The sequence below is a fragment of the Myodes glareolus genome, chromosome 5, assembly GCF_982192425.1.
Source record: "Myodes glareolus chromosome 5, mMyoGla1.1, whole genome shotgun sequence".
Classification (NCBI taxonomy): domain Eukaryota; kingdom Metazoa; phylum Chordata; class Mammalia; order Rodentia; family Cricetidae; genus Myodes; species Myodes glareolus.
The window spans coordinates 38,785,254-38,794,701 of NC_142030.1; the positions used below are offsets into that span (position 1 = coordinate 38,785,254).

The 9,448-nt window shown below is 40.3% G+C and overlaps 1 pseudogene; it reads right to left on the reverse strand.

Annotated features, from left to right (window-relative positions):
- Positions 1–285: 285 nt before the first annotated feature.
- LOC125391546 (peptidyl-prolyl cis-trans isomerase A pseudogene) lies at positions 286–901 on the reverse strand (annotated as a pseudogene).
- Positions 902–9,448: the final 8,547 nt, after the last annotated feature.

Sequence of the window (9,448 nt, forward strand, 5' to 3'; positions counted from 1 at the left end):
GATGGATTACAGATGTACACTAGCATGTTGAGTTTATTCGATAATTAAGAACCCAGAGTTTCTTGTATGCCAAGCATGCGCTCTCTGAACAGAATTACATCCTTAGTCCATCTTTAAACTTTCTTACATTTAAACACCTGGCCCAGAGGTGGAATAGTTTGCTGTAGATGGAAGAACTTTGACAGAAAGGGCACACAGGAATATTTAGATTTGCTACCCCAGAAAAAGAAATTGCTCACCATGGAGGGAAACTCATTATTATTATTTTTCTTAACACTTCTTACTTAGTTTTTATTCATAATCATAAACTTAACTCTTCAATCCAGCTAGACTTGAAGGGGAATGAGGAAAATATGAAACCCAAAGAACTTCAATGAGAGCAGAGATTACAGGGTACTGCGAGCAGATGGGGCTGGGGTGCTCTCCAGGGCTACAGAAGGAATGGTCTGGTCGGTAAGAAGTCAACAGAATTATAGTTGTCCACAGTCGGAAATGGTGATCTTCTTGCTGGTCTTACCATTCCTAGACCCAAAATGTTCCATGGCTTCCATAATGTTCATGCCTTCTTTCACCTTTCCAATGACCCCGTGTTTGCCATCCAGCCACTCAGTCTTGGTGGTGCAGATAAAAAACTGGGAACCGTTTGTGTTTGGGTCCAGCATTTGCCATGAACAAGATGCCAGGACCTGTATGCTTCAGGATGAAGTTCTCATCCTCAAATTTTTCCCCGTAGATGGATCTGCCACCAGTGCCATTATGGTGTGTGAAGTCACCACCCTGGCACATAAATCCTGGAATAATCTTGTGAAAGGAAGAACCCTTATATCCAAATCCTTTCTCCCCAGTGCTCAGAGCATGAAAGTTTTCTGCTGTCTTTGGAACTTTGTCTGCAAATAGCTCGAAGGAGACGCGCCCCAAGGGCTCATCATCGGGAAGCTCATTATTAAGGGAAGAGGCTCAAATTTTGTCCCCCACAAGGTCTTTAAGAGACTTGAAAAGGAAAAACCCCAGAACTGTCAGGTGAGAGAGATTACTGATCTGCAGAAGAGAGAAGGAAAATAAAAAGAATCGTTCTGTGAAATCACAATAGCAAAAGTGTTGGTATGAAACAAGAGGGATGGTAATATTAGATGTCCAGAAGACGAGAGAGAATGATTAATGCCTTTTGATTCATTGAGGAAAGTAATGAAAATAAAGCTATGGGAAAGAGTGCAGAAGAGAAACGTGAATACATAGAATACTGACAAAAGCACCCTCCCTACCACAGGGGTAAAGCTGCATAAAGAGCTTTCCAAAGGCATGTGAAGACCTTGTGATTGATAAAACAAATCAATCAAAACTCTGTTCTATTTTAACTACTCATGTGATATGGGCTCAATATGGAAGTGTTGAGATAATCCAGTACTTTCTCTCTCTCTCTCTCTCTCTCTCTCTCTCTCTCTCTCTCTCTCTCTCTCTCTCTCTCACACACACACACACACACACACACACACATACACACACACACACATACACACACACATGCATACACATACACACAAATGCACACACATATGCTGAATCTCTACTTTGTTCCAAGAAATGTGTAAATGAATGATAATACATGGTCTACAGTGGTAGCAAAGATTAGAAGACAGAGAAAACTGTCCATTGAAACAGAACCATAAGTGATCACCAGGATTTACTATATGCTTAAAATTGTTACAAGTGTCTTGTATGTATAAACTTAATGCCTCATGAAAGCAACATGAAATGCTGAAAAATTGACCCTATCTGAAAAAAAGAGAAAATAAAATATAAAATAACTTTTCAAAGGTCTGACAAGTTGTTGCCAGATCTAGGATTTGAAATAATGCAGTCTGAGCTGGATGTGATGGCACATGATGTTTGGTGCTTGTCTGTAATCCTGGCGCTTCAACATGGAAGCAGGCTCTTCCAAAATACAAAATCACCCTTACAGACCCAGTGAGCCAAGACAAACCTGAGATATGTAAGAACCTTTCTCAAACAAACAAACAAACAAACAAACAGCAAATAAAAACAGTGAAACGAACAAAATATGACAGCATGACATTCTTAACCATAATGTTGTCATTTGTGTCAGAGCAGAGAGTCTCAACAATAGTGTAATAAGTGATGATTGCATATCTTCTTATTATATCTAGGTCCTGGGCTACTCAGTGCAGGCTTGATTGTCATTTATAATATCCCTCCCCATAATTTAGTGCCAGAATATTTTTCAATTGGGAAGCTTATCAGGAAATAATGACTTCACCCATATCATACCTGCATAAATTGTTAAAAGGCAATTATTTTAAAAACACCTGAACAAGAATATTAAAAAAAGAAAAAAATGAAGAAATAAGAACTGTTAAATGATAATCAAAAAGGAAATTCAAATCCAAAATAATGATTAGAAGGAGAAACGTGGCTGTGAACAGGAGGGACTGTATATATTCTAGAAGCTAGAATTGTAAAGTCTCATGAAGACCACTCAAGCATCATACAGAGACAGTCATCCTCTTCGAGGCAAAAACCTGCATATGACTGTAAATTAATGGGCGACAGAAGAATGTACCACAGCTTGGAACTCAGCAGAGTTCCAAGACATCCTGTTGAGGACCAGGGCTAGGAAAGTTCACTTATAAATGTTAGAACATAAGTAGTGTATTATCTCACCTTTACAGAGAGGGAAAGTGAAAGTTAAATGCTTCCAGGTAGAAAAGTTGACACAAAAATGGCACCTATATTTTCCAAACTTAGGTCCCAATCCCAGCAGAAGCTATGTGAAATCTGAATGTCATTTCAGAAACCCATGTGGTGGTTTGAAAGAAAATGACCCCCAAAGGCTCATTGGTAGTGGCACTATTAGGAGATGTGGCCTTTTTGGAGTAGGTGTGATGTGTTGGAGGAAGTGTGTCTTAGTCACTTCCTGCTACCTGTGGATCCAGATGCAAACTTATCAGCTCCTTCTCAAGCACCATGTTTGCCTGCTTGTCCCCATGATTTCCACCAGATGATTATGGGCTTAACCTCTGAAACTGTAAGCCAGCCCCAATCAAATGTTTCCCTTTTTAAGACTTGCCATGGTCATGTTGTGTCTTCATAACAACAGAAACCTTAACTAAATTCAAAAAATAAAATAAAGTGAGCAAGTGCATCTTGTCTTCACATACAAATAAATCATTTTCTGGTAAATCATGCAGTAATCCACAAAAGCATTAAGAGCACAAATCAAAAGAAAGAAAAAATTATTACAGTTTTTAAAATTATTAAAATATACTTCCAAATTGATAACCAGGAAGACAAAAAGTACATACTGAGCATTTCAGTGAGTCCTTTGACAAATGGTAGTGCAATAGATGCTTTCATTGCTTATGAGTTTTCAAAAATACCAATGTGAGCAACTGTCCATTTGAAGTAACATTTACACTGCAAGAGTCCAGGTGTAAGGGTATGGAAGGCAAGTTGAGTTGAACAATAAGAAAAGATGCTTTGAAAAGATGTGACGAGTGCTTCATTTTATTTAAATTAATATACACTCAAAAGGTTCCCGTGTTGTGAGGATGGGGAAAAGTTCAGTGGTTAAGAGCACTGGTTACTTTTCCAGATGGACCGGGGTTCAATCCCAGCATCTACATGACAGTTTACAACTGTCTCTAATTCCAGTTCTGGCATCTGATGTCATTTTCTGTACTATGCAGGCAACAGGTATGCATGCAGAGTGTAAGCAAACAAGTAGGCAAAAGAGCCACATATGTAAAAATAGATTAAATAAAAATGGAAAAGAAAAAGATTAAGAAAAAGGCTCATGTGTTGTAGGTTTTGTCCTCAATTCAAGAATTGTTCAGGTTAGAATATTGGAAAGTGATTACATCATGATGCTTTTGCCTTCATTAGTGCCTTAATCTACTTATGGATTAAAACTTGAATGGACTGTTGGTAACTGTTAGGGCTATGAGGAATGAGGTCACATGGGAGAAAGTGGGTCACTGTGGAGTGACTTTAGTAAGTAGTTTGCCCTGGCCATTCTTGTCAGTCACCTTTCTGCTTTCTGGTTGATATGAGTTAAGCAACTTTATCCCACCACAAAGTTCTGCTTTGCAACAGGCCCAGAAAAAATGGGGCCAGTAGATCATGAACTAATCTCTGAAAAGACAATCAAAAAGTAATGTTTCTTATTTCTAAGTTGTCTAGTTCAGATATTTGCAACAGCAAAAAAAAAAAAAAAGAAAGGTCTAACACAAACCATGCCATATCTCTTCAACTCCAAGCAATGCAGCAATGAAGAGAGATACACATGTGGAGGAAGACCAGTCAGCAGCTGGGGCCTCAGGACTCCAACCTGCTCCTACCCTTAACTCATGCTTCATGACAGCTCTGACACGAAGGTGGTTTCTGTGGATCTGGAATCCAGGGAAGTAATCCTAGACTCAGATGTCAGACCCTCCCCAAATTCATGTCAGCTCTTGCAAACTCAGGGCTTATGGTTGCCCCTAGAGTTAGCATTGTTCCAAAAACTCATTCAGAAAAATGTGTTAAAAGGAAACCACAGACTGAACATGAAGGAAGATAGAAATGGCTCAAGAGCGTCACATCAATCAAAGGCAAATATCACATGCATTGTATGTAGTTTTTGGTCTTATATATATATACACACACTTAGATACCTGTATATATTTGTATATTAGTGCATATGTGTCTTTATAGGACATAACAATAGACAGGGGGCCTATTTGAGAAGAGAAAGGGGAGAATTCATGAAGAATGGAAGATTGACAAGAGGGAAATAATAAATATGGTCAAAGTCCCGATATAATTGAGTGGGTGAGAAAGGTTGAGTTGGGTGATATAAATAGCGTCATATGTGTATGTAAATGTCTTATGAAACTTCATGTATGCAATAAACATGCCAACTAAAATATTATTTAAAACTGTATGATAAAATCTGTCACTTTGGCAACAAAATATACACTAAATTTTATATGGCTTTATGTTTTGATTTTAGTTCTATGATTTAATTTTATTGCAATGTATGTATTTGTGTCATTTCTTCCTTCTCTTCCCTTTATTTGGTTTGAGATGTCCTGTTGTTCTTGCAGTATTTGGGGGTGAGCTAGCCCTGAAATTGTGAGCCTCAGACAACTGGTCCCATTACCCATCTGTCCTATGGTGGCATGGACAGGGGAGAGCTGCCCTCCCTCCTACCCAGCAGATCAATGCCTGGGACAGGTAGGATAGGCAGACCTGTGGTCATAAGAGTGGGAGTAATGTCTCTGCCTTTACCAGTTGCAATGCTTGGAAGGGCAGGCCCTGTACCTTTCCAGGGTAGAGTAATAGAGCCAACCCTGTTGGCACAGGTGTGGTGAGCCAGTCCCAAAGATGTGAGCATTGGAGAGATTTTTCTGGAGAGATGTCCCCATTTCTCATCCATCTCCTGGATGAGTGAAATGAAGCACTCCTCTGCCCCCCCCCCCCAGCCATCAATGCCTGAGGCAGGTGGGAGAACTATTTCTGTGGTCATAAGAATGGGAGAGCTATCCCTGACTGCCACCAGCTGCAACACTTCGAAGAGCCAGCTCGGCACTTCAACAGATTGGCACAATAGAGCTAACCCTGTTAGTACAGGTGTGGGTGAGCCAGCCCCAAAATCGTGAACACAGGACAGCTGTCTCCATCTATCTTGTGGCTGCGTGGGTTGAGGATAATTGCCCCTGCCCACCAATGCCTGAGGCAGGTAGGAGAACTGACCCTGTGCTAGTAAGAGTGGGGAAGTTGTCTCTCACCCCCATCAGCTGCAACTCTCAGGAGAGCAGGCCCTGTTCCTCACCAGGGCAGCACAATAGAGCCACCATTGTTAGCACAGTTGTGGGTCAGTCCTGAAACTGTGATCATGGGAGAGCTGTGCCCATTACCCATTTGTCTTGTGGTGACATGGTCAGGAAAGAATTGACCTACTTCCCCCATCCCCACCCATCAACAATGGAGGTAGGAGAGCTGATCCTGTGGTCATAAGAGTTGTCTCTGAGTCGTATCAACTGCAACACTCGGGAGATCAGGCCCTACACCTCATCAGAGCCAACACTGTTAAGGCAGGTATTGTTACCAGCCGCGAAAATGTGACCATGGGGGAGCTGTCCCCCTTGCCCATCTGGTGGACCAATCAATCCCACAGCTATACAGGCCCAGACCCAGGACTATGACTTGACTTGCCCCAACATCCACCCCATCTATGTTCTGCTGGAGCAGATGAAGGGACCTGACCCTCAGACCCAAAGCTGCAGGATCTCCACAATACAGGGCAACAGCAGGATGTACAGGAGGAGTCTAGTGGCGGCCCAGCATTGTTTACATAGTGGAGATTAAGGGGCCTCTAACCAGACCAATGACTCTTTCCGATGAATACTTGCAAGTAGAGATGTATGGGCAATGGGGTCTAGGATGTAACTTGTTGGATCACACTGCAGCTTCAATGATGCGATTTTTAAATTACTTCCCTTTTTTATTTTACTCAATTTATTTTCGTCGTTTTTTTTTTCTTGAATTTTGTTTTATTGGGGTAGGTATGAATGGGATCAAGGGACAGGGAATGCATGGAATATGTTCACCTCCCCGCCTCTCCTCTCCCCTTCAACCCTCTCCCAAGGTCTCCAGGCTCACAATTTACTCAGAAGATCTTATCTTTTTCTACTTCCCATGTAGATTTTATCTATGTAAGTCTCTCTTAGTGTCCTCATTGTTGTCTAAATTCTCTGGGTTTGTGACTTGTGGACTGGTTTTCTTTGTTTTATGTTTGAAAACAACTTATGAGTGAGTACATGTGGTAATTGTCTTCCTGGGTCTGAGTTACCTCACTCAAATAATGTTTTCTGTCTCCATCCATTTTCCTGCAAAATTCAAGATGTCGTTTTTTTTTCTGCTGTGTAGTACTCCATTATGTAAATGTACCACATTTTCCTTATTCATTCTTCGGTTGAAAGACATTTAGGTTGTTTCCGTGTTCTGGCTATGATAAACAATGAACATATGAACATAGTTGATCATACGTCCTTGTGGCATGATTGAACATCCTTGGATGTATACTCAAAAGTGGTATTACTGGGTTTTGAGGAAGATTGTTTCTTAATTTTTTGAGAAATTGCCACACTGACATTCAAAGGGGCTGTACCTGGCTGCATTCTCACCAGCAATGCAAAAGTGTTACGTTTACCCCACAACCTCTCCAGCATAAGTTGTCACCAGTGTTTTTGATCTTGGTCATTCTTACAGGTATAAGATGGAATCTCAGAATTGTTTTAATATGCATTTCTCTGATGACTAAGAATGGTGAACATTTCCTTAAGTGTTTTTCAGTCATTTTAGATTCCTCTGTTGAGAGATTTCTGTTTAGGTCTGTACGCCATTTTTTTTTTATCAGATTATTTGTTCTTTTGATGACCAATTTCTTTGTGTATTTTGGAGATCAGAACTCTGTCTGATTAGGGGTTAGTGAAGTTTTTTTCCCATTCTGTAGGCTGTCATAAGACAAAAGAAGACAAGAAAAGGTTTGTAATCAATGACAGGACATTTGTCGGAGAGGCTGGCACCATTGAAACATGAGTGGATAGAACAATAGGGGAGAGAGATCTGTGAAAGGAAGAGCGAATAATTCTTGATGCATAATAAAGTAAGTCTGCTGAGTCCTTCATGGCTTGGTCCCAGAAACATGACTGGTGTGATGAAGAAATGAAGAAAGGACAGACACAGACATGCAAACAGAAGATCTGGAATTGGGTCCTGTGTTCTCTCTGGCAGAAGGCTCCAATGAGACACCGCAGGAACTCAGTGCATTTGTTTGACATCTGAATGATGGGGGTGAGTTTATTGCATCCAACTGAACAAGGAGGCAGGTTTAGCTAATCTCAGTATGCCATCTCTGTAGAAAAGCAGTCTCCGGTTGCAGTCATCAGGATGTGGAAGCAGGGGGTGATGGTTTCTGTATACACTGTCAGCATTTGCACTTCGACGAGAGAAAGGCTTTGTGGTCTGTCTGAGCCTCCCTTCTGCTTCACCATTCCTGTGTTCTGAGGCACGCAGGCCCTTGGCCCAGCTGTAGTCATGTCAGTAGCACATTCATACAGTGCTTCATTCATTCCTTACACACTCACTCACGGCTTCCTCCACTCCTCACATGAGTCTTTACAAAATTAGCCAAGAATCAAGTTTTTTCTCCTCAGTTTGAGCCAATAAATGGCCTCTCCTTGGAGGACACAATGAGGCTTTACTGTGATGTGATGTGTATTTTCTCTTCTCCATTCTGAAGCACAAACAGATCCATTGAGTAAGTTCATTAGAATCAGCAGAATCTTGATAGATGGAGCACCTTGGAGTTGCTGGGTATATTAATCAGGATAGATTAAGTTATTTTGCAGAAACAAGACATCAATATTTCAGGAGCTGGATTCAATAATTGTCTATATCTCATTCACTCCAACTTTGCTGCAGCCATGGGAGGCATTCCAGAGTGTCTGCCTTCCTGTGCTACTTGTTCCATAATGCATTGGTCATGTAGTGTTCTGTCTTAAACTGCCACAGCAGTGCAAACAAAAGGGATTACTGTCCACCCTGGAATTCACATATAGTTTGGAATATATTTCACTGAGCAGATGTAGTCATTTGGAAATTCTTAACTCTGAGAATCTCTGGCCAGATGAGGTTAATTGAATACTAATGGAAACTGTCATCATTTTGGATCATCCAAACAAAAAAGGGATGGATTAACTGTGGGTCTGTGGACTTAATCCCCCATTACCTTGCCCTGTAGTGCCTGGGCTGAAATGGATCTCTGCAACTCTACAGGAAAAATCCAACCTATGTTGCATGTCTAGAGCCTCCTCGAGGCTTTGCATTTCATTCACCCTCTGCTAAGAGTCATACATTCCTTGTTGACTCCTGATATTTATACTTTCACAAAGCTTAACATGAGTTAACATACATCACAAAATTATAGCCCCAAAGAAAAACTGACCTGTCATGGCTCTGCTCAACTCAAAAATATTCTACTATTTAGGGCATCTTCTAGGCCTCCATGCTTTTTAGATGAAAGCAACTAAAACCCAGAGGGATGAATATATGGTGAGGATAAGAGAGAATAGGATTACTGAGGTAAATATGATCAAAGAATTTTATGTATTTATTAAAGTGATAGATGCTAATAAAATACCTAAAAAGGGAATAATATTTTCAGCTACTCAAGGAGGATTTTTACATATACATATTAATTTACTAAAAATTTTAAACTTTTTCATAAATTCTGAAGAAAATTGGCTTATAAATAAAAATCTAAAGGTAATATCTGCACTTTTAATCTGAAATTAGAAAAAATATTTTATTACTATTTGTATCTAACAAATATACTTCATCTAAGAAGTAGTCTGGAGTAAAGATGAGGATTAAGTACTGAAACAAA